At 39.6% G+C, this 27,835-nt stretch overlaps 1 protein-coding gene across 4 annotated transcripts in view; it reads right to left on the bottom strand.

The window, feature by feature from the left end:
• The window catches only part of LOC110512888 (catenin beta-1), a 38,404-nt gene extending 11,761 nt beyond the window's left edge, over window positions 1-26,643 (bottom strand). The window contains exon 1 of one of the 4 annotated variants that reach the window (XM_036966163.1): window positions 26,580-26,643. The gene's annotated coding sequence lies outside the window, so the exon portion shown is untranslated. Of the gene's footprint in view, window positions 1-10,570; window positions 10,592-26,424; window positions 26,523-26,579 lie in introns of those variants that run through there. The other 3 variants (XM_036966171.1, XM_036966188.1, XM_036966197.1) reach the window with 3 other exon arrangements.
• Window positions 26,644-27,835: the final 1,192 nt, after the last annotated feature.

The following is a 27,835-nucleotide window of genomic DNA, read 5'->3' as shown; positions in this document are numbered from 1 at the left end:
TTATTATGTGGACACAGAGATTCGTTTCACATCTTTATTTACAATATTGTTTTTAAGGGAATTGTATTGGCGGGAATATCTAATGAACACTAGGCCTAGATGTGACATGCCAACGATCGTTTATACAAAAATATTACTAGAATTACATCAGTGATAAATTACATTTGTCCCCCAAAAAATCCTGTAGATTTGTTTTGACCCCAATACGTTCTGATGAACAGTCAGGGTGTAAACATTTAGACATTATATGCAATACCCAAGTCAATATGCACGGTCTGAATGGATAACAGTACAGTATTGTAAATGTAGATTCCAAGGCAAAACAATTATATTGAAGGCCCAATGCAGCCATTTTTAAATCAATATCAAATCATTTCTGGGTAACAATTTAAGTACCTTATTGTAATAGATTTCCATTCAAATGGACCAAAACAGGTTTTAGCAAAAAACAATTTCTCAAGCAAGAAATTTGCTAGGACTGTCTGGGAGTGGTCTGAGTGAGGAAGGGAAAACAGAAAACTAGATGTTATTGACAGAGGTTTGGAACTCTCTTTGTTATTGGTCTATTAACTAATTTACCGCATGGTGACTTCACTGGGCCTTACAGAAAATAATTACATTTAATTTAGAAATAAAACAATTCAAAATACTGTTACTGTGAAACCCATAAATAGATAAATAGACAAAGTGCACATAGTATATTTAAATGACTATGATAATAAGTGCATAACACATAGATCTTCAGATCCACAATAGGAATCTTCAGAAATGTACATATTTCTGAAAACAGTAGCTCTTCGAGAGAGAAAAAAAGAAGGTGCATACTATGATTATTGATCAAATGATCCAATGACAAAAGAGGCAATGTCAAGCCGTCAATTGGTTCTATATGTTTTGTGGGAGTTACTTTGACAAAACACTCATAATGGAGGATAGAATTTCAGAGAAATACCACTGACACTAGTCTGATTTGAATTGTTTGTGTTGAAAACTAAGGCGATGATGTGGGAAAATATTCAGAGTGTAATCTGTGTAATAAAAAATATACAGTAACATAATGATACTTGTTGGGCAAGATTCAATCATGACCATGTTGCATATTGTGAGAAACGTGCACTATGGGAAGAAATATAACTATTGTTCCTGCACCCTTTCTTTTTGTTAAAATTATCTATATTTGTATTACCATATTATCAGGAGTACTTGAAATGTGCTTTTCAATTCTACATGAATACTGAGATATTTCATTTGAATCCCTTCCCACAATAGTTAGATTGTCATTACAGTACATTGGTATAAATCACACACACACACATGCTCACACGCACGCATGAACGCACGCACCCACGCACGCACGCACGCACGCACGCACGCACGCACGCACGCACGCACGCACACACACACACGCACACACACACACACACACACACACACACACACACACACACAGTGCAGATTCACCAGGCCTTTTGCGTGGTTGGGAATCACTACGCCTCATTTTAAGCACACATTCTCCCCGCTGAAGGAAAGAGTCTATGCACCAAAAATAAACATAGAGACAAGGATTACATGTGCAAAGCCTATTCTCTCCCAATGGGTTCACGTGTACTGGGGAAGTCACAGGTCTCAGTCACTGCCAGGAGGGCTTACGAAAGGCTGGGGTTACTCATGGAGCTCTGTTGTGATTGGTTACATTAGGCTGTGTGTGAGTGTCTGTGAGAAAGTGAGAGAGAGCAAGAGAGCGAGAGGAACAGCACCCGGATGCAAGAGAAAGAACTTGGTCCCTTGGGAAGCTGCTGGAATTGATGCTATATGCTGAGGGGAGGGTCTCTTTTCTTCTGCTGTGAAAGGAGGGGGCACTTTAAACCCACTTGTATGCACATAGGATTGTGTCCCCTGACCTCTACTCAGCCAAAGGGCCTGATCCTACATCCTTGCAGAGACAATAGTAGTAGGTGCAAGGCAAGGTGAGCCACCAGGGTCCTGGGTTCCTCTGTAACATGTAGACATTAGAGGGATACAATGCATTTCTACCTCAAATTAAAAAACAAATTACATTTTGTTTGTCCCATTTGCCGAATACAACAGGTACCTTACAGTGAATTTCTTACTTACAAGCCCTTAACCAACAATGCAGTTTTAAGAAAAATAAGTGTTAAGAAAGTATTTACTAAAATAAACTGAAGTAAAAAATAAAGAAATGCCTGTCCTTACTCCTATAATGTTGAAATAAGTGTTCACATTCAACAAATACAGCAAATATCATTACAATCCACCAGGGCCCTGGATCCCTCTGTTCACAGTGGTAATAGACAGACATAGGGAGGGCCCTGGGTCCCTCTGTTCACAGTGGTAATAGACAGACATAGGGAGGGCCCTGGATCCCTCTGTTCACAGTGGTAATAGACAGACATAGGGAGGGCCCTGGGTCCCTCTGTTCACAGTGGTAATAGACAGACATAGGGAGGGCCCTGGGCCCCTCTGTTCACAGTGGTAATAGACAGACATAGGGAGGGCCCTGGATCCCTCTGTTCACAGTGGTAATAGACAGACATAGGGAGGGCCCTGGATCCCTCTGTTCACAGTGGTAATAGACAGACATAGGGAGGGCCCTGGATCCCTCTGTTCACAGTGGTAATAGACAGACATAGGGAGGGCCCTGGATCCCTCTGTTCACAGTGGTAATAGACAGACATAGGGAGGGCCCTGGATCCCTCTGTTCACAGTGGTAATAGACAGACATAGGGAGGGCCCTGGGTCCCTCTGTTCACAGTGGTAATAGACAGACATAGGGAGGGCCCTGGATCCCTCTGTTCACAGTGGTAATAGACAGACATAGGGAGGGCCCTGGATCCCTCTGTTCACAGTGGTAATAGACAGACATAGGGAGGGCCCTGGATCCCTCTGTTCACAGTGGTAATAGACAGACATAGGGAGGGCCCTGGGTCCCTCTGTTCACAGTGGTAATAGACAGACATAGGGAGGGCCCTGGGCCCCTCTGTTCACAGTGGTAATAGACAGACATAGGGAGGGCACTGGCAGTAAGTATTGTACACTTCTTTCTATCTGTCCTGTTGCAGGGTTGAAATATAAGGGGATTCTATCTCCTAGTTGAGAACAATGGGTCAAGCACAACAAATACAGCATCTAACATTACAATCCATTAACGTCTTCGTTGTACTGCACTGCCGACCTACAATTCCAATTCCAATTCCATCCAAAACATGGATGACAATAAAACAAAATAAATACTGCTAGCAATGGGTAGTTACTGTTTATCATAGTATGAAGTTCCACTGGGTGAAATAATTCAATGTATAAATCTTTAATAGAGGTGAGAATCAGTGGAAAGGTCATTGGGTAAACTTGCCAGGAACCCCTCAGTGACATCTACAAAAAAAGAGTGAGGAAGAAGGGGGAACAAATAGCCTTTGACTTAACACACTGAATGACTAGCATAGCCCCCTACCCTCCAGTCACAGCTATGCAGCTCTCCTATATAAACCTAAGCAGCTTCTAGTTTGGTGCCAACGTCTATCAAACTGCTCAACTCTTGAAGTATTTATTTATTTTATATTTATATTTATATTTATTTCATTTGTTCTATTGGAAATATGCATATATATATATATATATATAAATGTTGCCATGATAAATAAATAATGTTGCCATGATAAATAAAGGTAAAATATATATATATATATATATCCTATGATTGCATATAACGCTTCTAATCCTTTATACTGTACATGTTTTGTGTTCTATGTTGTTATGTTGTTATGTCTTGCATGTAGCAATCCGTCACCACACATGACGTTCCCTCTCAGGAAATAAAAGTCCATTTAAATTTGACTTTGTGTAATAAGATTTATATAGGGCCTCCAATGTCATAAAGTAGAGTACCTAAGTGCAGTATGTCTTTATGAAATGTAGAAATATTTACACTACCTACTGGAGGTGTACGTCATTACACTCACGCTACAATTAATGACTTCAACCACCCAGTTACTCAACCCTGCACCTTAGAGGCTGCTGCCCTATGTACGTAGACATGGAATCATGGGTCACTTTAATAATGGAACACTAGTCACTTAATAATAGTCATGTTAATAATGTTTATATACTGCTTTACTCGTCTCATATGTATATACTGTATGCTATTGTACTGTATTTTAGTCTAAGGCACTCCAATGTCGCTCGTCCTAATATTTATATATTTCTTAATTCCATTCTCTTACTTTTAGATTTAATGTATTGTTGCATTGAGCTATAGCTAGTCACTACTAGATACTACTGCACTGTTGGAGTTAGGTACACAAGCATTTCACTACACCCGCAATAACATCTGCTAAGTATGTGCATGTGACCCATAAAATTAGATTTGATTTTAATAATAGAGCTATGTTCAGGAAATACATGTTATTTTTGACTTCCTACTTCTGGAGACAGAAATACTGAGGGCTCAATTGAATCGAACCTGTGTAGTTATTTTTCCCAATGGTCAAATAAAAACACAGAATGGTTTAGAGTGACTAGCTCTACCTCCTCTCACTCCCTCCTCTAAGGAGCATTGACACAAATACCCCTAAAATATGTAGGGGGAAATAGTTAAGTAGATATTTGATTACACAGACTATTCTTGTGATTTCGTCTATTGTTCTAAATCTGATGAAAATAAAATGACTTCAACAACAGTATTAGCAAGCCATATATACCATGTAACTGCCTGTACCTACAGTAAACACCTGTCACTGTTAATAAATAGTAATATTCACTTGTACTATATAATTCTGCCTGTGTAAGTATAAATACAAGCAACATATTCAAGGTCATCAACATAATATCAAATACAGTTAAATAGGATGTAATTCTTCTGACTAGCCAACCCTTTTCAGAGTTGGTGTTTTACAATACTGCCAGCGCACAGTGTCACTTCTGACAACTCAGATGCAAAAGTCTCTACAAATATCCTTTCTTTGTAAAGCTGCTTAGACAACAATGTCAGACTAGCCGACGGCCCCTTTTGTGTATTCAACCTTATTGTTAGGCTCAACACCACGGCTTAAAGTGTTGGTCATCCAGCCCTACAACATGAGTCTGTTCCATTGTTGGACCGACTGACGCCCTGCAAAGACTCAATAACAAACACATTTCTGCACAAATATCTTAACCTGTGAAGAATGACATTTTCATGAGATGAGAGATAGTTCATCACACCAGCCTCAACTCTACAGTATGTACCAGAATACTCTAAAGATATTGATAACTGTAGGTATTCTTAGAAATGGAAATGCAATGAAACGGCCATGTTGCTCTGTCTTTATCACATTAGATCAACCCTGAAACGGCCATGTTGCTCTGTCTTTATCACATTAGATCAACCCTGAAACGGCCATGTTGCTCTGTCTTTATCACATTAGATCAACCCTGAAACAGCCATGTTGCTCTGTCTTTATCACATTAGATCAACCCTGAAACGGCCATGTTGCTCTGTCTTTATCACATTAGATCAACCCTGAAACAGCCATGTTGCTCTGTCTTTATCACATTAGATCAACCCTGAAACGACCATGTTGCTCTGTCTTTATCACATTAGATCAACCCTGAAACGGCCATGTTGCTCTGTCTTTATCACAATAGATCAACCCTGAAACAGCCATGTTGCTCTGTCTTTATCACATTAGATCAACCCTGAAACAGCCATGTTGCTCTGTCTTTATCACATTAGATCAACCCTGAAACGACCATGTTGCTCTGTCTTTATCACATTAGATCAACCCTGAAACAGCCATGTTGCTCTGTCTTTATCACATTAGATCAACCCTGAAACGACCATGTTGCTCTGTCTTTATCACATTAGATCAACCCTGAAACAGCCATGTTGCTCTGTCTTTATCACATTAGATCAACCCTGAAACAGCCATGTTGCTCTGTCTTTATCACATTAGATCAACCCTGAAACGACCATGTTGCTCTGTCTTTATCACATTAGATCAACCCTGAAACGGCCATGTTGCTCTGTCTTTATCACATTAGATCAACCCTGAAACGACCATGTTGCTCTGTCTTTATCACATTAGATCAACCCTGAAACGACCATGTTGCTCTGTCTTTATCACATTAGATCAACCCTGAAATGGCCATGTTGCTCTGTCTTTATCACATTAGATCAACCCTGAAACGACCATGTTGCTCTGTCTTTATCACATTAGATCAACCCTGAAAATAGAAAGAAAAAGCATAACAAATGTACCTGTTATAGACAAAGATATCTAACATGAATCTTTCGATCCATTATCAGAATTAAAGAGGAGAAATGTTAAGATAACAAAAATGTAAATACATATATCTGTGTGTAAAATAACAACTATTCATTTGTAGTATTTTACTGTGTAGACTTTGACTTTTTAGATCAAATATATTAGTTAAATGGCACTCAAATGACCAAATATCAATGTTTCTATTAATGCAAGGTTAAGCAGTGGAAAGTAATAAGGTCTGATGCTGAAATGGATGATATTTTCAGTATTGACATGAATTAACATAGCAGAATTTGCAATGCAAGACATGTATTCTACAGATCTCTCTGTCTAACATATTATTATGACAACAAAATATAATAAGAAATAAACAATTGGTAAACAAAGGGATTCAATCGAACACACTTTGCATCGTTCAGTCAGTAGCTCTTTTTCCCATTGTGAAATAAAAATCACAATGATTTTGGTTGCTGTGAAAACCTATCACCAGGTCACAGTATATATGATTCTCTATTTCAGATAAATGAGTGTAGATATGGCTAATAGTATAGAAACAAAGACTATGTGTACACATTGCAATGGTGGGTTTCATTCAATTCCAGCTGTGGTAAAAGTGGAAGTATATTACATTTTGTAATTGTGGCGTTGAAAAATGATACATTTTCATATCTCCTAAAAGCACATTCTAAGTGTATTCCCTGTAAAGTGTAACATTGAATTTCCTCTAAAGCAACAACAATTCAATATCGCATTTCCCTTACTATTGTTATTTGGATATGCCTATCTCTCTGACTGAAAAATGACCCATACTCTGAGACACAATCACTAGACAATGGCATATTTAACAGATATGCCTATCTCTCTGACTGAAAAATGACCCATACTCTGAGACACAATCACTAGACAATGGCATATTTAACAGATATGCCTATCTCTCTGACTGAAAAATTACCCATACTCTGAGACACAATCACTAGACAATGGCATATTTAACAGATATGCCTATCTCTCTGACTGAAAAATGACCCATACTCTGAGACACAATCACTAGACAATGGCATATTTAACAGATATGCAGAACTAAGATATTTATCCTGTTTAGTAAACCGGTGATCAATGATATTCAGACCCCTAACTCCATTGAGCATCAATCAACAGTTCTGTTGTCTATAACAGAAGTTACAAGGCCATCTCACTGCCTGGGCTGTTTCAGATCTGTTGGAAACGTAGTAAGGTAACTTTTGTACGATATGTACTCCTGGCTGAGGTTAAAATGAAGCGCCCACATGAACAATGGTTGGATTTAGGTGCTCTTGTCTGTCTGGACAGTTTTTTAATCCATTTAGGGGACAAAGACTGGCCATGATCTATTTCAAGTCGTCTTCTGCAGTGTTTTAGTCAGACACAGAATATCATTATTTTCTAATCAAAGATAAATAGCCTATACTCTAAGAAGGGTTCTTCCTTCGTTTGAAGCTCTATATTTGGGTGCAATCTATCGTCATGTAGAATTCTAGAATATTAAATCACATTTTATTGGTCACATAAACATATTTAGCAGATGTAATATACAGACGTTCTGAGAAATCCAGCTAGCGCAGTCTGAGAAATCCAATCCTCTTCATCGAATTTATCGTCGTCCTCCTCCACTGACAATAACCTTAACAAAACATTCACAAGGCTGTAGATTTCGAAAGAGAAGGAACAAAATGGCTGAGTGATGCAGAACATCCATTGTTTAGTTCTTTTATGTTGGAGCTAATCACTATACACTGCAATTTGCAAACAAATTGGCCAATGACTGAAACATATTGTCCTATACACAACATATATATTGTGTTTGAAATATTAAGTTGATTGGTTCTAAGAGTTTTGAGCTTCAAAACATGACTCATTTCCTTTATATCTCAGTCTAAAGCGAACAAGAGATTTACCTCACAATATGTAGGTTAGTGGTATTCTATTGGAAATGGGCAAGCATTGGTATGGCACATTCTGGGACTGCAGATGGAGACTGCAGCAAAACATTTCACAGCACCTTGATCTTGATTTTCTACCCCACTGACTTCTGTACATAAACAAGATTTTGAAGGAAATGCTTTCATTCAACATGAATGACTTTCATAAAAATTGCTTGTATTTTATTTCTTAGTGGTGACTTGCTAATAAGCCCATTGTCCCAATCCAAATGCCACATTATTTTTGCTGTAAATTTAGCTGTGAATAAGCTATATTGTTGTCTCTACCGTCTTGCCCTTTGTGCTGTTGTCTGTGCCCAATAATGTTTGTACCATGTTTGGTGCTGCTGCCATGTTGTTGCTACCATGCTGTGTTGATACCATGCTGTGTTGTCATGTGTCGCTGCCATGCTATGTTGTTGTCTTAGGTCTCTCTTTGTGTAGTGTTGTGTTGTCTCTCTTGTCGGGATGTGTGTTTTGTCCTGTATTTATATTGAATGTATTTATATTTTGAATCCCAGCCCCCGTCCCCACAGGAGGCCTTTTACCTTCTGGTAGGCCGTCATTGTAAATAAGAATGTGTTCTTAACTGACTTGCCTAGTTAAATAAAGGTTAAATAAACACCAATAAAAAGATAATGTGCTAGTACTGTTACAGCAGACTGTTTGACTACTGATGAACAAAGTGTATCTTCTCCTTCCTGTAGCAGCAGCCAGAAATCCCAGTACATGACAGAAGCAGTAAAACAGTGAATTAGTGCTCTGTAGTGGCACGGCATCCAAACATGTATCAAAGCAGGACGGGGGGATGGAAAAATCACCCGGGACGTTGGTGAAAAACAGAAATGCAGTTTTTGTGTTTAGAGAGAAAGAGAAAACGGCGAGGTGTAAAGAGAGACGGGGGGAATATAATCTCATCATGCAGGGTCCATGGTGCCTATTTACCCAAAATGCAAAGAGGCCAAGGTCTTTAGAACATCCCGCTGTGTCGATTGAAAAGCAGGAACAAATCAAAGACACAACTCATCTGTGTTTATATTTCTCACACAATGACAAAACCCACCCCTTTATATGCCGTCTCTTTATTTATATCCCTGGATCGGAAAATGCACAGCGTTTCCCATCAACTCTTCCCTGTTCTCTTCTCTGTTCTCTTCCCTGTTCTCTTCTCTGTTCTCTTCCCTGTTCTCTTCCCTGTTCTCTTCTCTGTTCTCTTCTCTGTTCTCTTCCCTGTTCTCTTCCCTGTTCTCTTCTCTGTTCTCTTCCCTGTTCTCTTCCCTGTTCTCCACCAATACTATTTGAGCTTATTTATGTATTTTTAATTTTCTAAATTGTAGATTGTCCTACTTGAAGGAGCGTGACTCCATGCTTTGTGTGGGGCTCATCTCCATGTTATATGACCACTGTGTGGTTACTCCTCCTTCTTGTTCTGTCTATTGCATGAATTAGTTTGGTACAAATTACCTCTACTCTGTGTCTGTCAGGCTCTTCATGGGGAGCAAAACAAAGAACAGCTGAGACTGTGGAGAGGTAAACAGAGGTCCCCCCACCTCTACTGTCACACACACACACACACACACACACACACACACACACACACACACACACACACACACACACACACACACAGAAAAAGCTTTGCTAACAAAATGGAGAATGTCTTCGATACAAAGTGGAGAAAGTGATAATCATATTTCAGTTTAAAAAGTAAAATAATGCTTTAGTTTTGGGCCACTAAAGTCGTTTCAGCAACGCCTGATTTCTCGCTTCAAAATTACACCCATTTTCAGACAGGCAGACAAAGAGACACATAGCAGAGGGTGAAAGCCGACTGATGTGTCTCCCAGGCTCACTGTGTATGTATGTTAAGGGATGGGGATGGGGGAGGAGGGTTTCTCTGTCTCTCTCTGCCAGCTGTAAGGTTCTGGTTCTCAGCATCCCCTTGTTTCACCTCCCTCCCTGCTTAAACCACAATACGCTAAGAGACATTCAGCTAGTTCCAGAATAAGAACGTTCTGGAGAGAATTTTAATGATTGTTTTCCATTCCTGCACACCAATAGTTATATTAGACACACTGTCTTTGAACAGGCTGGCAGTCAACGGCATGGCACAGGAAAGGATCCACAGACAGGCTCAAAATTGACAAGCCATCTTCTCTTCTTGAAATCCTTTGAAAATATAATTCCCACTGTTTTGATTAGAATATAAGTAGCTTCAATGTAATGCAGCATTGCTGATCCCTTTGTATAGCTCCCACATAGGCTATAGGGCATTTAGTAGAGCAGTAGCAAGCAGCCTATTCAGGATTGTGAGATATGTTAGAATGATTAGAAAGGAAAAATGATGCTCACCTTCTTCAGGATGTTACCAGCCAGTGAGATTACCCACTGTTCAAGCACTAAGTGGAAACAAGGCCTACAAAACCTCAGCATTAACGCCAACATAGACACAAAAAAATATTAAAATGTAAAAAAATACATCTAATAAAATAAGATTGAAGAAAGAAAATATTCTGCCATGTTTGTGTTGAAACAGAGAGGAGCTGAGGAGACACATCTTATCCCATGTGTGATCAACTTTCATGTACATGACAACAGCAAGCAACAGATGCGGGTTTAAGGTTTTGGGGGCTTTTGGGGGAGGCTACACCCCAAAATTTCAAGCCCCAATTTCTATGGTTTTTATTTATCCACAATCCTCTTGATGCCAACTGGTGCTGGGAGCAGCAGGGAGCAGGACGCTTGTCTCAGCAGGGGCCATTAGACATGGTGTGGTGGCCGACATAAAAGAGTTCACAGCACCCCGACACGGAGGGGTTGGGGGGTGAGGGGAGTGAGAGGGGGGGGGGGGGGGGGGGGGGGGGGGACAAGGGCCTGAAACTTTCTCTTTTCTATTTTATTCCCAAAGTACAGAAAGAGCCATTAAACAACCACTACACTCTATATCCTTTGTGCTAACTCAACATCTGATGCATTTTTGAAAAGCTATTAGAGATACTATCAATATTTAATTCTCTGAACTATATGGTACTTATAGTAATATATAGATTAACTCTTAGATAGTGCTCAAGGACAGCACTACCTAGACTGGGTAGCTATTTCACATGTTAAGACCTGGGAAGATTAGGGAGACCTGGGCCTGTATCCAGAGTGTCTCAGAGTAGGAGTGCTGATCTAGGATCTGTTTATATAATAGTATTAATTATGATAAATGGTAAACTAGAAGGCAACTGACCCTAGATCAACATTTTCTCTGAGATGCTTTGTGGATACGTTTAATTACGTTTCATGTTATGTTTCATGTTTTCCTTATTGTGCGAAATTGGGGTGAATTCTGCCTATCTATTAAACTGACCTGACTCATGGCTCAATATGAAACACAATGTTTAGCATGTGAATGTAAAGGATAAATGAATGGAATGTGAAAACTAAATAGGTAATAATATGATTTCCTGATTTCCCCCTCTGCCACAGACATTCATTTGAACTCCTCTGTGACAAATATTATTTGCAGAGAGAACAAGTGGGGAGTGATTGTGTATTGAGTATAACTAATTAAATCTCGCAAATTGCAAATGCCACAGCTTTATTTCTCTCCATACAGCTGACTTTCAACATTATGAAACATGATTGTAAGAAATTGCAGCGAGGAACAGCAGCTGAAAATGAGGAGAAAATGACTTTAATTATATGATGGAAGATACTGGCTGTGAATTGAGTGTATGGGTTCTGTCCGTGGCAACATTTGTGTCAGCAGATAGACACATCGATCGTCTTTTTATAAAGAAGCTGTGGAGGTATACTGACATTGTTCTTAGTCTTAAATACAACATTTACTTCAATATGTCCTCTCACTGTGTTTTACAGCCCCAGAGAAAAGATATGACCTTCACCTATTCCACAGAGAATGTCAGGATACTGTAATAATGACATTTCCTTACAATGTTGTGATTGACAGACATACAAGATTTTTTTGAAACGATGTACTACTGACAAAGTTAAGTAGTAAATAGTAAATTGTTAGAAGTGAGTAGGAAGGATGGGTAAAAGAGCCCACATCATTTATATTCATCCAGGTGAGTCTCATTTAAATACAACGGATATCTCTTTTACATTGTAATACTATGGATATCTATTTTACATTTAAATACTATGGATATCTCTTTGACATTTAAATACAACGGATATCTCTTTTACATTGTAATACTATGGATATCTATTTTACATTTAAATACTATGGATATCTATTTTACATTTAAATACTATGGATATCTCTTTTACATTTAAATACTACAGATATCTCTTTGACATTTAAATACAACGGATATCTCTTCTACATTTAAATACTACAGATATCTCTTTGACATTTAAATACTATGGATATCTCTTCTACATTTAAATACTATGGATATCTATTTTACATTTAAATACTATGGATATCTCTTTTACATTTAAATACTACAGATATCTCTTCTACATTTAAATACTATGGATATCTCTTTTACATTGTAATACTATGGATATCTCTTCTACATTTAAATACTACAGATATCTCTTTTACATTTAAATACTATGGATATCTCTTTTACATTTAAATACTATGGATATCTATTTTACATTGTACTACTATGGATATCTATTTTACATTGAAATACTATGGATATCTATTTTACATTTAAATACTATGGATATCTCTTTTACATTTAAATACTACAGATATCTCTTCTACATTTAAATACTATGGATATCTCTTTTACATTTAAATACTATGGATATCTATTTTACATTGTACTACTATGGATATCTATTTTACATTGAAATACTATGGATATCTATTTTACATTTAAATACTATGGATATCTCTTTTACATTTAAATACTACAGATATCTCTTCTACATTTAAATACTATGGATATCTCTTTTACATTTAAATACTACAGATATCTCTTTTACATTTAAATACTATGGATATCTCTTTTACATTGTAATACTATGGATATCTATTTTACATTGTAATACTATGGATATCTATTTTACATTGTAATACTATGGATATCTATTTTACATTTAAATACTATGGATATCTCTTCTACATTGTAACACTATGGATATCTCTTTGACATTGTAATACTATGGATATCTCTTTGACATTCTAATACTATGGATATCTATTTTACATTTAAATACTATGGATATCTATTTTACATTGTAATACTATGGATATCTACTTTACATTTAAATACTATGGATATCTCTTTGACATTGAAATACTATGGATATCTCTTTGACATTTAAATACTATGGATATCTACTTTACATTTAAATACTATGGATATCTCTTTTACATTGTAATACTATGGATATCTCTTTTACATTGTAATACTATGAATATCTCTTTTACATTGTAATACTATGGATATCTACTTTACATTTAAAACTATGGATATCTACTTTACATTGAAATACTATGGATATCTACTTTACATTGAAATACTATGGATATCTCTTCTACATTTAAATACTATGGATATCTCTTCTACATTTAAATACTATGGATATCTCTTTTACATTTAAATACTATGGATACCTATTTTACATTTAAATACTACAGATATCTCTTTGACATTTAAATACTATGGATATCTCTTTTACATTGTAGTACTATGGATTCTACTTTACATTTAAATACTATGGATATCTCTTTTACATTTAAATACTACAGATATCTCTTTGACATTTAAATACTATGGATATCTCTTTTACATTGTAGTACTATGGATATCTACTTTACATTTAAATACTATGGATATCTCTTTGACATTTAAATACTATGGATATCTATTTTACATTGTAATACTATGGATATCTCTTTTACATTATAATAATGTGGATATCTATTTTACGACATTCACCTTCACATCATACCCCCACACCCTTCACCTTCACCCTTCACCTTCATCATACCCCACACTCTTCAACCTTCACCTTCATCATACCCCCACACCCACACCCTTCACCTTCACCCTTAACCTTCATCATACCCCCACACCCTTCACCTTCATCATACCCCCACACCCTTCACCCTTCCCCTTCATCATACCCCCACACTCTTCACCCTTCACCTTCATCATACCCCCACACTCTTCACCCTTCACCTTCATCATACCCCCACACCCTTCACCTTCATCTTCATCATACCCCCACACTCTTCACCCTTCACCTTCATCATACCCCCACACTCTTCACCCTTCACCTTCATCATACCCCCACACCCTTCACCTCAATTAAAAGTAAGTTAATCACATATCACCTTGCTGTAAGCAGCTAGAAATGCACCATAGTAAAGCTCTCCAGCCTCTACACTTACAAATTATTTGTAGGTATGCAAAAACCTGGTAACTTTCTGCGAAAGATTCCCTCCTAATTCCGGATATCTTCCAACCAGGATTTCTGGAAAACCGGCGCAACTTTTTTTAAATGACTGTAATTTTGCAACCCAAGCACACGTTCTCTAACTTCTCCCTGATTCACAGAGGTTTTGCAACCCAAGCACACGTTCTCTAACTTCTCCCTGATTCACAGAGGTTTTGCAACCCAAGCACACGTTCTCTAACTTCTCCCTGATTCACAGAGGTTTTGCAACCCAAGCACACGTTCTCTAACTTCTCCCTGATTCACAGAGGTTTTGCAACCCAAGCACACGTTCTCTAACTTCTCCCTGATTCACAGAGGTTTTGCAACCCAAGCACACGTTCTCTAACTTCTCCCTGATTCACAGAGGTTTTGCAACCCAAGCACACGTTCTCTAACTTCTCCCTGATTCACAGAGGTTTTGCAACCCAAGCACACGTTCTCTAACTTCTCCCTGATTCACAGAGGTTTTGCAACCCAAGCACACGTTCTCTAACTTCTCCCTGATTCACAGAGGTTTTGCAACCCAAGCACACGTTCTCTAACTTCTCCCTGATTCACAGAGGTTTTGCAACCCAAGCACACGTTCTCTAACTTCTCCCTGATTCACAGAGGTTTTGCAACCCAAGCACACGTTCTCTAACTTCTCCCTGATTCACAGAGGTTTTGCAACCCAAGCACACGTTCTCTAACTTCTCCCTGATTCACAGAGGTTTTGCAATGAACATTACTTGTTTCTGTCATTGATGTACAGCAGACCGTCTGACTATTAGACAGCTGATTGTTTGTTTGAGTCTTTCATATATCTCAATCTTTGCAAGCATCATGTAATTGTTCGTGTCTGAAGCCCAATATGGCTGCCTGCACATCCATGTGTGGCTTTGTGCCTCCATCTTCTGTTCTGTCCCCAGCCGCACACACACAGCAGGGGGTTCCCAATTACCACCACCACTGATTAAAACACACTCATGGACAGAAATCTAATTGGCTTCCAGTGAGGAGAACTGGTCATTTAAGCTAGCTAGCTATAGTGATATGAAAGATAATTGTTAAGTTAAAACCAAGAACACTCCTGGTTTCCTTCATCCCTCCATCTCTCCATCCCTCCACCTCTCCATCCCTCCATCTCTCCATCTCTCCATCTCTCCATCCCTCCATCTCTCCATCCCTCCATCTCTCCATCCCTCCATCTCTCCATCTCTCCATCCCTCCATCTCTCCATCTCTCCATCCCTCCACCTCTCCATCCCTCCATCTCTCCATCACATCCGTCCCTCCATCTCTCCACCCCTCCATCTCTCCATCCCTCCATCTCTCCAGTCAACATTTCCTTATTCTAGCAATGGAAACAGATGGAATGAGCTTGGAGTTAACGATTGTTGTTACACTGCTAACTCTACCTGTTGTTGCCACCACAATCTTGGTCTTATGAGATAAGATAATGGGGGGAAGGAAGAGAGAATACATTTGAACATAACTACAGAGATTTCTTCTTCTCATTGAACCCAATTCACTGTGTTTAACTTATCGTCTCAACAGCTGTTTACAAGATACACACACATTCCCTCTATATCTCAGTTTTTTCTCTACTTGTTATTGTTGTTGTTGTTGTTGTTGTCCCCCTGTCTCTTTGCAGTAACACAGGTCTGATAAAGTTGATTGGTCAGGGCTAGGCGAGGAAGACGGGAGGAAAGGGGGAGGCAGAGGGAGACTGGGAGAGGCAGAGGGAGACTGGGGGAGGCAGAGGGAGACTGGGGGAGGCTTCAGGACTGATGACATTTGTCCATGGGTTTTGTAGAGGGACTCCCTGCTGTGTTCACACTAACCTCAAAGTGAGGCTGCTAGCAGCAGCTCCAACTGAACACTCAGTGCACCCAACCCCCATACTGCCTCCTCATATGAACTGATGCTAACTTTAACGTATACACACTTGGAAACACACACATGCACATGTACATGCAAACACGTGCAAACACACACACACACACACACACACACACACACACACACACACACACACACACACACACACACACACACACACACACACACACACACACACACACACACACACACACACACACACACACACAGCTAACTCGAAATGGCTGCTATTTAGTCATGATCATTAGGAGATCATAATTAGACATTATATTAGTCTTATAATGTATTATAACTGGATCATCAGCAAAGTGTTATATTCTAGCTACAGAACGATATTAGCGAACGAGGATAACAACAAATATTTTGGCACTGAAGAGAACGACTAGATGTATATGCTTACAGGAAGTGAAGGAAAATTCTAATTCAAATTGAAACCCAGACAGACTTTAATGCCTCAAGCCAATCAGCTACTTTCATACAGTCCTCTAAGAGAATTAGATGATATCTTCACAAAGTGACTTTGTAGTGGCAGGGGACAGAATATCAGCAGGGCTCAGTGCCTGGACCCCCTGCTGTTTTTAATCAATAACATTAGAATGCCTGGAACTGGTCACTCACAACTGTAATCTGCTTTCATTCTGCATGCTACCTTGGGATAAGAGGCCGTTACCCCCCCCACACACACACACCCCTTCTCAAACAAACATACAACCCCACTGCACAGTAACACACATACCCAAGTGCACACTCACACACTCACACGTGCATACACACTCATACATACAGTACAGTGTTGTGTGTTGGATAGCGTAGTTGTGCATCGCCACACATGAAGGGAGAAGGGTAGTAATTAATGCAGGCCCTCTGGGAGCTCTGTTGGCTAGATTCAGAATAGGAGAGTTAGTTTGTAGCCTACTGTATCGATTCACCATTCTGCCTCATGCCCCTGAAACAAAATGGAGGGAAGGAAGAGTAAAAGTAGAAAATGAAGAAGAGAAAGAGAGGGAGACAGCTAGGAAGAGAGGGAGACCATTATGAAGAGAGCGAGACAGGAAGAGAGGGAGACCATTAGGAAGAGAGCGAGACAGGAAGAGAGGGAGACCATTAGGAAGAGAGCGAGACAGGAAGAGAGGGAGACCATTAGGAAGAGATCGAGACAGGAAGACAGGGAGACCATTAGGAAGAGAGCGAGACAGGAAGAGAGGGAGACCATTAGGAAGAGAGCGAGACAGGAAGAGAGGGAGACCATTAGGAAGAGAGCGAGACAGGAAGAGAGGGAGACCATTAGGAAGAGAGCGAGACAGGAAGAGAGGGAGACCATTAGGAAGAGCGCAAGACAGGAAAAGAGGGAGACAGGAAGAGAGGGAGACAGGAAGAGAGGGAGACAGAAAGGGAGACAGGGTATGAGTGAGGTTAGGGAGACATAATGGGAGATGGTATGAGTGAGGTTAGGGAGACAGAATGGGAGACGGTATGAGTGAGGTTAGGGAGACAGAATGGGAGACGGTATGAGTGAGGTTAGGGAGACAGAATGGGAGACAGGGTATGAGTGAGGTTAGGGAGACAGAATGGGAGATGGTATGAGTGAGGTTAGGGAGACAGAATGGGAGACGGTATGAGTTAGGTTAGGGAGACAGAATAGGAGACATTGTATGAGTTAGGTTAGGGAGACAGAATAGGAGACGGTATGAGTTAGGTTAGGGAGACAGAATGGGAGATGGAATGAGTTAGGTTGGGGAGACAGAATAGGAGACAGGGTATGAGTTAGGTTAGGGAGACAGAATAGGAGACAGTATGAGTGAGGTTAGGGAGACAGAATAGGAGACGGTATGAGTGAGGTTAGGGAGACAGAATAGGAGACAGGGTATGAGTTAGGTTAGGGAGACAGAATAGGAGAGGTTAGGGAGACCGAATAGGAGACAGGGTATGAGTGAGGTTAGGGAGACCGAATAGGAGACAGGGTATGAGTTAGGTTAGGGAGACAGAATAGGAGACAGGGTATGAGTTAGGTTAGGGAGACAGAATAGGAGACAGGAAATGAGTTAGGTTAGGGAGACAGAATAGGAGACAGGATATGAGTTAGGTTAGGGAGACAGAATAGGAGACAGGGTATGAGTTAGGTTAGGGAGACAGAATAGGAGACAGGGTATGAGTTAGGTTAGGGACACAGAATAGGAGACGGTATGAGTTAGGTTAGGGAGACAGAATAGGAGACAGGGTATGAGTTAGGTTAGGGAGACAGAATAGGAGACAGGGTATGAGTTAGGTTAGGAAGACAGAATAGGAGACAGGGTATGAGTTAGGTTAGGGAGACAGAATAGGATACAGGGTATGAGTATGAGACAGGGTATGAGTTAGGACCATGCCCCAGGACTACCTGACATGATGACTCCTTGCTGTCCCCAGTCCACCTGACCGTGCTGCTGCTCCAGTTTCAACTGTTCTGCCTTATTATTATTCGACCATGCTGGTCATTTATGAACATTTGAACATCTTGGCCATGTTCTGTTATAATCTCCACCCGGCACAGCCAGAAGAGGATTGGCCACCCCACATAGCCTGGTTCCTCTCTAGGTTTCTTCCTAGATTTTGGCCTTTCTACTGAGTTTTTCCTAGCCACCGTGCTTCTACACCTGCATTGCTTGCTGTTTGGGATTTTAGGCTGGGTTTCTGTACAGCACTTTGAGATATCAGCTGATGTACGAAGGGCTATATAAATAAATGTGATTTTTTTTTAGATTTTTTTTTTTTAGTTATGTTAGGGAGACAGAATAGGAGACAGGGTATGAGTTAGGTTAGGGAGACAGGATAGGAGACAGGGTATGAGTTAGGTTAGGGATACAGAATAGGAGACAGGGTATGAGTTAGGTTAGGGAGACAGAATAGGAGACAGGGTATGAGTGAGGTTAGGGAGACAGTATAGGAGACAGGGTATGAGTTAGGTTAGGGAGACAGAATAGGAGACAGGGTATGAGTTAGGTTAGGGAGACAGAATAGGAGACAGGGTATGAGTTAGGTTAGGGAGACAGAATAGGAGACAGGGTATGAGTGAGGTTAGGGAGACAGTATAGGAGACAGGGTATGAGTTAGGTTAGGGAGACAGAATAGGAGACAGGGTATGAGTTAGGTTAGGGAGACAGAATAGGAGACAGGGTATGTGTGAGGTTAGGGAGACAGTATAGGAGACAGGGTATGAGTTAGGTTAGGGAGACAGAATAGGAGACAGGGTATGAGTTAGGTTAGGGAGACAGAATAGGAGACAGGGTATGAGTTAGGTTAGGGATACAGAATAGGAGACAGGGTATGAGTTAGGTTAGGGAGACAGAATAGGAGACAGGGTATGAGTGAGGTTAGGGAGACAGTATAGGAGACAGGGTATGAGTTAGGTTAGGGAGACAGAATAGGAGACAGGGTATGAGTTAGGTTAGGGAGACAGAATAGGAGACAGGGTATGTGTGAGGTTAGGGAGACAGTATAGGAGACAGGGTATGAGTTAGGTTAGGGAGACAGAATAGGAGACAGGGTATGAGTGAGGTTAGGGATACAGAATAGGAGACAGGGTATGAGTTAGGTTAGGGAGACAGAATAGGAGACAGGGTATGAGTGAGGTTAGGGAGACAGTATAGGAGACAGGGTATGAGTTAGGTTAGGGAGACAGAATAGGAGACAGGGTATGAGTTAGGTTAGGGAGACAGAATAGGAGACAGGGTATGAGTTAGGTTAGGGAGACAGAATAGGAGACAGGGTATGAGTGAGGTTAGGGAGACAGGATAGGAGACAGGGTATGAGTTAGGTTAGGGATACAGAATAGGAGACAGGGTATGAGTTAGGTTAGGGAGACAGAATAGGAGACAGGGTATGAGTGAGGTTAGGGAGACAGTATAGGAGACAGGGTATGAGTTAGGTTAGGGAGACAGAATAGGAGACAGGGTATGAGTTAGGTTAGGGAGACAGAATAGGAGACAGGGTATGAGTTAGGTTAGGGAGACAGAATAGGAGACAGGGTATGAGTGAGGTTAGGGAGACAGTATAGGAGACAGGGTATGAGTTAGGTTAGGGAGACAGAATAGGAGACAGGGTATGAGTTAGGTTAGGGAGACAGAATAGGAAACAGGGTATGTGTGAGGTTAGGGAGACAGTATAGGAGACAGGGTATGAGTTAGGTTAGGGAGACAGAATAGGAGACAGGGTATGAGTTAGGTTAGGGAGACAGGATAGGAGACAGGGTATGAGTTAGGTTAGGGATACAGAATAGGAGACAGGGTATGAGTTAGGTTAGGGAGACAGAATAGGAGACAGGGTATGAGTGAGGTTAGGGAGACAGTATAGGAGACAGGGTATGAGTTAGGTTAGGGAGACAGAATAGGAGACAGGGTATGAGTTAGGTTAGGGAGACAGAATAGGAGACAGGGTATGTGTGAGGTTAGGGAGACAGTATAGGAGACAGGGTATGAGTTAGGTTAGGGAGACAGAATAGGAGACAGGGTATGAGTGAGGTTAGGGAGACAGTATAGGAGACAGGGTATGAGTTAGGTTAGGGAGACAGAATAGGAGACAGGGTATGAGTGAGGTTAGGGAAAGCTTTTCTGGAATCATCATGCTACTGTTACTTCCTTTCATTTACCCGACTATAAACCTTTTAGTTGGAGTAATGTAACAGCCTGATGCACCTGTATTTCCCATGATTCATCAGTGTTCAAATCCATTTTCAACTGTTATATATATAAACCATGTATTTTCAATATTTCCATCTAAACATTTACATTAAGTGTTGAATTTCCGTTAAGTGTGCACAGTGGTATTGTAAAGATAAATAATATCAGTCCATTGGCAATGCACTTCACCATATAAGGTACCTTCAACTGTGCTGTTAATCACAGTAACAAAGACATTTAATGTGATTAATTAGGACATACTGCAGTTTTTAGTTACTAGTTAGTTACTGCAGTTATAAACAATTATAATTGTTTTTGTCAGCAAAAAATGTGAATCCTGATTGAATATCTAATGGCATATGTCAGTTTTAGTCAATATAGTTATCCTCCAATTAAATGATCTCATTTGGTAGGCCTACTTTGTATTATTGGCCCCCTTGACAGTTTGTTTACATTTCTTGTAGCTCTCACAGAAAATATATGTCTCAAATGATAATCTAGAATGTTCTGAATAATGTATAGCCCTGAGCTCCTGCTGCACTGCGATCTTTTTAATTCCTGTTCACGTACATTATTTGGTGGGGTATGTATGTAATTCAATAAGAAAATAAAAAATACTAAACTACATTTCTAATTTAATGCAGCGATGTTATAGCCGATTGATTGTTGTATCCTATTTCATGGGCCACATATTGGGGAAAACAGCACTTAACCTCGGCAAATGACTATAGGTCACATGTCACATATCTGGTGAAATGCTGCAGCTTGAACGTCTGAAAAGGAACAGCTAGGCTGCATGCATCCATCTTCACATGTGAAAAGGATTAGAATCCAGACAGAACTAGTCAGGCATGCAGGTTAGGATAGATGCATTAGGAATAGACAGCTACATCATTGAGCCTGGCTGGTGTTGGAAATGTCACAGACTGCCAGTGCTGAGTAGCCCAGTGAAAAGTCAGCTTTATTCAGGTTTTCAAATGGCACAGAGGCTTAAAGAAAAATGGCTTAATTAAAGACATCAATCAAATCAAATCTTTTAAAAAGGTTGTTACCTTAGTTCTGAACCATTGTTTTTCGCAGGTTACTTCACACAATGTATTGGTCCCAAAACATCTATTTAGCCATATTAAATAGAAGTATACAGCCAGTAAATGAGCAGTAGTCTATCTGACCCCTGTGTGTGTGTCTACTTCTACTCAAATCCTGTTCAGCATATTATATACACAATATTCTTAAGATAACATCAAGTATACATCTTGTATATCCCATTAATATATTATTACAGTAATGGGGACAAATGTAAAGAGATTGTTAAAGTCATTTTATTCACTACTCCCCGACTGAGATATGGAGGTGAATGGCATTTCATTGACACAGCAGTACACCTCTGTACATTATGACATGGATTCTGGGTCCCTATGTAGGGCAGACAGATACTGATGGCCTCTCCATAGAAACATAACCCCTCCATAGAAACATAACCTCTCCATAGAAACATAACCTCTCCATAGAAACATAACCCCTCCATAGAAACATAACCTCTCCATAGAAACATAACCTCTCCATAGAAACATAACCTCTCCATAGAAACATAACCTCTCCATAGAAACATAACCTCTCCATAGAAACATAACCTCTCCATAGAAACATAACCCCTCCATAGAAACATAACCTCTCCATAGAAACATAACCCCTCCATAGAAACATAACCTCTCCATAGAAACATAACCTCTCCATAGAAACATAACCCCTCCATAGAAACATAACCTCTCCATAGAAACATAACCTCTCCATAGAAACATAACCTCTCCATAGAAACATAACCTCTCCATAGAAACATAACCCCTCCATAGAAACATAACCTCTCCATAGAAACATAACCTCTCCATAGAAACATAACCTCTCCATAGAAATATAACCTCTCCATAGAAACATAACCTCTCCATAGAAACATAACCTCTCCATAGAAACATAACCCCTCCATAGAAACATAACCTCTCCATAGAAACATAACCTCTCCATAGAAACATAACCTCTCCATAGAAACATAACCTCTCCATAGAAACATAACCTCTCCATAGAAACATAACCTCTCCATAGAAATATAACCTCTCCATAGAAACATAACCTCTCCATAGAAACATAACCCCTCCATAGAAACATAACCTCTCCATAGAAACATAACCTCTCCATAGAAACATAACCTCTCCATAGAAACATTACCTCTCCATAGAAACATAACCTCTCCATAGAAACATTACCTCTCCATAGAAACATAACCTCTCCATAGAAACATAACCCCTCCATAGAAACATAACCTCTCCATAGAAACATAACCTCTCCATAGAAACATAACCTCTCCATAGAAACATAACCTCTCCATAGAAACATAACCTCTCCATAGAAACATAACCTCTCCACAGAAACATAACCTCTCCATAGAAACATAACCTCTCCATAGAAACATAACCTCGCCATAGAAACATAACCTCTCCATAGAAACATAACCTCTCCATAGAAACATAACCTCTCCATAGAAACATAACCTCTCCATAGAAACATAACCTCTCCATAGAAACATAACCTCTCCATAGAAACATAACCTCTCCATAGAAACATAACCCCTCCATAGAAACATAACCCCTCCATAGAAATATAACCTCTCCATAGAAACATAACCTCTCCATAGAAACATAACCTCTCCATAGAAACATAACCTCTCCATAGAAACATAACCTCTCCATAGAAACATAACCTCTCCATAGAAACATAACCCCTCCATAGAAACATAACCTCTCCATAGAAACATAACCTCTCCATAGAAACATAACCTCTCCATAGAAACATAACCTCTCCATAGAAACATAACCTCTCCATAGAAACATAACCTCTCCATAGAAACATAACCTCTCCATAGAAACATAACCTCTCCATAGAAACATAACCTATCCACAGAAACATAACCTCTCCATAGAAACATAACCTCTCCATAGAAACATAACCTCTCCATAGAAACATAACCTCTCCATAGAAACATAACCTCTCCATAGAAACATAACCTCTCCATAGAAACATAACCTCTCCATAGAAACATAACCCCTCCATAGAAACATAACCTCTCCATAGAAACATAACCTCTCCACAGAAACATAACCTCTCCATAGAAACATAACCTCTCCATAGAAACATAACCTCTCCATAGAAACATAACCTCGCCATAGAAACATAACCTCTCCATAGAAACATAACCCCTCCATAGAAACATAACCTCTCCATAGAAACATAACCTCTCCATAGAAACATAACCTCTCCATAGAAACATAACCTCTCCATAGAAACATAACCTCGCCATAGAAACATAACCTCTCCATAGAAACATAACCCCTCCATAGAAACATAACCTCTCCATAGAAACATAACCTCTCCATAGAAACATAAACTATCCACAGAAACATAACCTATCCACAGAAACATAACCTCTCCATAGAAAAATAATATATTTACAAGAGGGGAGGGAACTACTTGGACTATTGGCAGTGCAGTCAAATTCAAATTGATGTCACCTTTAAATACATGAACTGTTTGATGTGATGGAGAATATAGTGCATCTTTCAATAAGACACTGTATTTGGATACAGTAAATCATAGACCATAATGATATATATGTTATTGACAAGGACTACAGAGGCTTAATAGAGAAACAAACAGAAAACACTTCAAACATGTATGAGGAATCAATGGTCATAGATAATTGTACATTCATGGAATCCAGATGATGGTTATTTTCTGTTCAATAAATGTGTCTGTTCCACCAATAACTATGAACATTTCCAGAGCCTTACAGGTTATGAAATAGCACACATTAAACTGTGTATAATGAAATGATTCAACATGTAGAATGTGATTAAAGATAATTCTGTTTATTGTAAAAAATCTGAATTTCATTTTACCGTTACATTGTCAAGTTTTCTTCCCTAAAATACAATGTTTGTGCAATTTGTTTATTTTTGTTTTGCAACTTGCGTACCAATAATAAAGAAAATAAATAATAATAATAATTGTCAAGTGTATCCAGGCTTGTTTGAGGAAGTGCATTATGCATGAAAATCCTGTTTTCTCATTTGGCCGTCAGAAGTATGCCACAGTAGTAATCTATCTGCCTCTAAACAGCCATGACAGAGGTTCACCTAGCAGCTGATGAGAAAACAGCTGTTAATGCTTCCGTCTCACCCGACCAAAATAAGACACACAGAACAGGGCTAATGAGACACCATTAGTTTTAGCCTGGCGTGTCACCTTGGCAGGTGAAATTGTCATGACATTCATATAATTGGGTACTCAGTATGTAAGAGCCGTTGTACTCACGCCCACCATGGACACATTTAGCATTATTTAGAGAGAGAAAGGGAAGACACAGTAAGGTAACAATCCCCATCAGCTACAACTGATCTGGAGCCTGCTTAAGTACAGCCAAGATTCTCACTGCACTAATTATTTGACACCAGTCATTGTTTCCCATCCTATCCTGTCCAATGCGAGCAGCAGGAAATAACTATGGCCCACTGGGTTCAGCAATACTCCACGGTGCTAAGGCAAGTAATGAAGCCATCTCCTAAATGAACCTTCTCCCCTACAACGAGTGTAAAATAAAGGTTCAATAAAATACAATAAAACATTATAATAAGTGTGTATTACTGACAGACTGGGAGAAAGAGAGAGATAGAGAGAGAGAGAGAGAGAGAGCAAGAAAGATAGATTGTTTATTTCACTTTTGTTTATTGTCTATTTCACTTGCTTTGGCAATGTAAACATATGTTTCCCATGCCAATAAAGCCATTTGAATTGAATTGAGACAGAGAGTAGAGAGAGGACAGATCTAGGCTGGCCTCAATAGCCTCAGGTCTCAGGGTTCCCACATGCAAAGCACAATAAGATGAAGACCTGCACAAACCTGTCCATATGACATGAGGACTGAATCTGGTGAAAGGCTATAATCACATCCTCAGGTTTTGTTGAGTACGTTAAAGTAAACACTCACTGTAACTATAGCAACCTCGGGTCAGAGACTTTACCATACAATTCCCAGTTGTAGGCTACAATGGCGTAAGTCATGTCCAAGCAAGCACACAGCACAGTGTTACCCTGCCTGCAGTCAAAGCCTGATTCTCTGTCACTATGTGTTGCGTTAGATGGATAGATGGATAGGTAGAGCACATTATTTTCAGCAATATCAAAATAAGTCATTCTTTCAACATACCCAGCGCTGCTGTACTCTCACTAAAGACCCAGGACACCAAACTGTGAGGCCGACTCAGCTCAGCTCTGATCCCAAATCCAACATGTCTGCCAGCCCATACTGAGTGAAGGAGGAAAGAATTGTCTCCATTTTCTCTCCGCTGAAATGGTACTCACTCAGGTAAGAAAATGGTAAATCATCAAGCGAGAGGTTCAGGAGAGGAATATTGGGTGTCTGGTAGTGTGCCCTTGTGATATTTCTGAGCCAGCGCATTGAAGATGCAGCTTTTCTTTCCTAATTCTGTCGACTTGGAGCTTTGATGCCCCCCAACTGTGCACAGTATGGTCTTTGAACCAGGGAAGAAACTCTCTTAGATGAAAATGTTTAAACAATCCAAACTAACACTACACACAGGCACACATAATACTGTTCTCTTCTACTGCTATTTACTTCACCTTTAGATACCTTCCACAAAATATACAATGTTTTGTTGTGAATCACTGATACTCCCCCTCGTCTGGTTGTTATTTAGACACATTCATACCAAAGCCTATTGTGCTGATACATAATTAGCGTATTCATGAACAACGTTGACCTATCAAAACAGTTTTATTCAGTTTCTGATATTATTGAGAGGATATATTTGATTTAATAAAATGTATATCTATAGTGGTGTATTTTCTCATTACTGAACAGCAACGAAATAAATGCAAAAATACTCACCATGTAGTAGGGTATTTCAGTAGGTTTTTAATCCAAACAGGCTGTTATGAAAGGATGTGAAATTAAAATAGAAGATCAGAATGAATCTCCTCTACATATACAGACTTTTCAATTGTGTTTTCTAGTTCAGATCATTTCCATTGAAATGCCTGGATGCAACTGGGTCAATTTGTGGTTGAGTTCAGATAAACTGGGTATCAAAACAAGGCTAAAATGTGTGACCTTGTTTCTGTTATAAAGTTTTATAGTAGTGCCAAAACAAAAGGCAGTAAAACCTGGACAATTGGTTTCATGTGCTTGGTTAGCACTTGATTAAAAAAAAACACACACACACACACAGAACATGTAAAGTAAAGCACATCTTTTCCATCCGACATTTGGGGGCTGGTGCACATCTACACACAGCATCCCCTGCTGTCACTGAAATAGCCATAGAGCCCAACTCACTTCAATGCCCCTATAGAACTCAGCCATCTTAAAAAAGACAAAAACCTACAACCACATTGACGTTTAGATGCTTTCTTCTGTGTGCGATACCAAAGCTACACGAGACCTGGTGAGAAACTAAACCAATAAGAGCATAATGCACTTTGTTGGAAAGTCTTAATGTTATGCAAATTGCCTCAGGCCGAGAGGCTCTGAGTATTTTTCTGGCTGAGGCGCCCATAACCTCCATTACTAGTGGATTAGGCAAATGTTGATGTTCTAG

This window comes from Oncorhynchus mykiss, chromosome 3 (genome assembly GCF_013265735.2).
Source record: "Oncorhynchus mykiss isolate Arlee chromosome 3, USDA_OmykA_1.1, whole genome shotgun sequence".
Taxonomy (NCBI): Eukaryota; Metazoa; Chordata; class Actinopteri; order Salmoniformes; family Salmonidae; genus Oncorhynchus; species Oncorhynchus mykiss.
This window is presented reverse-complemented; position numbering and strand designations above follow the sequence as displayed.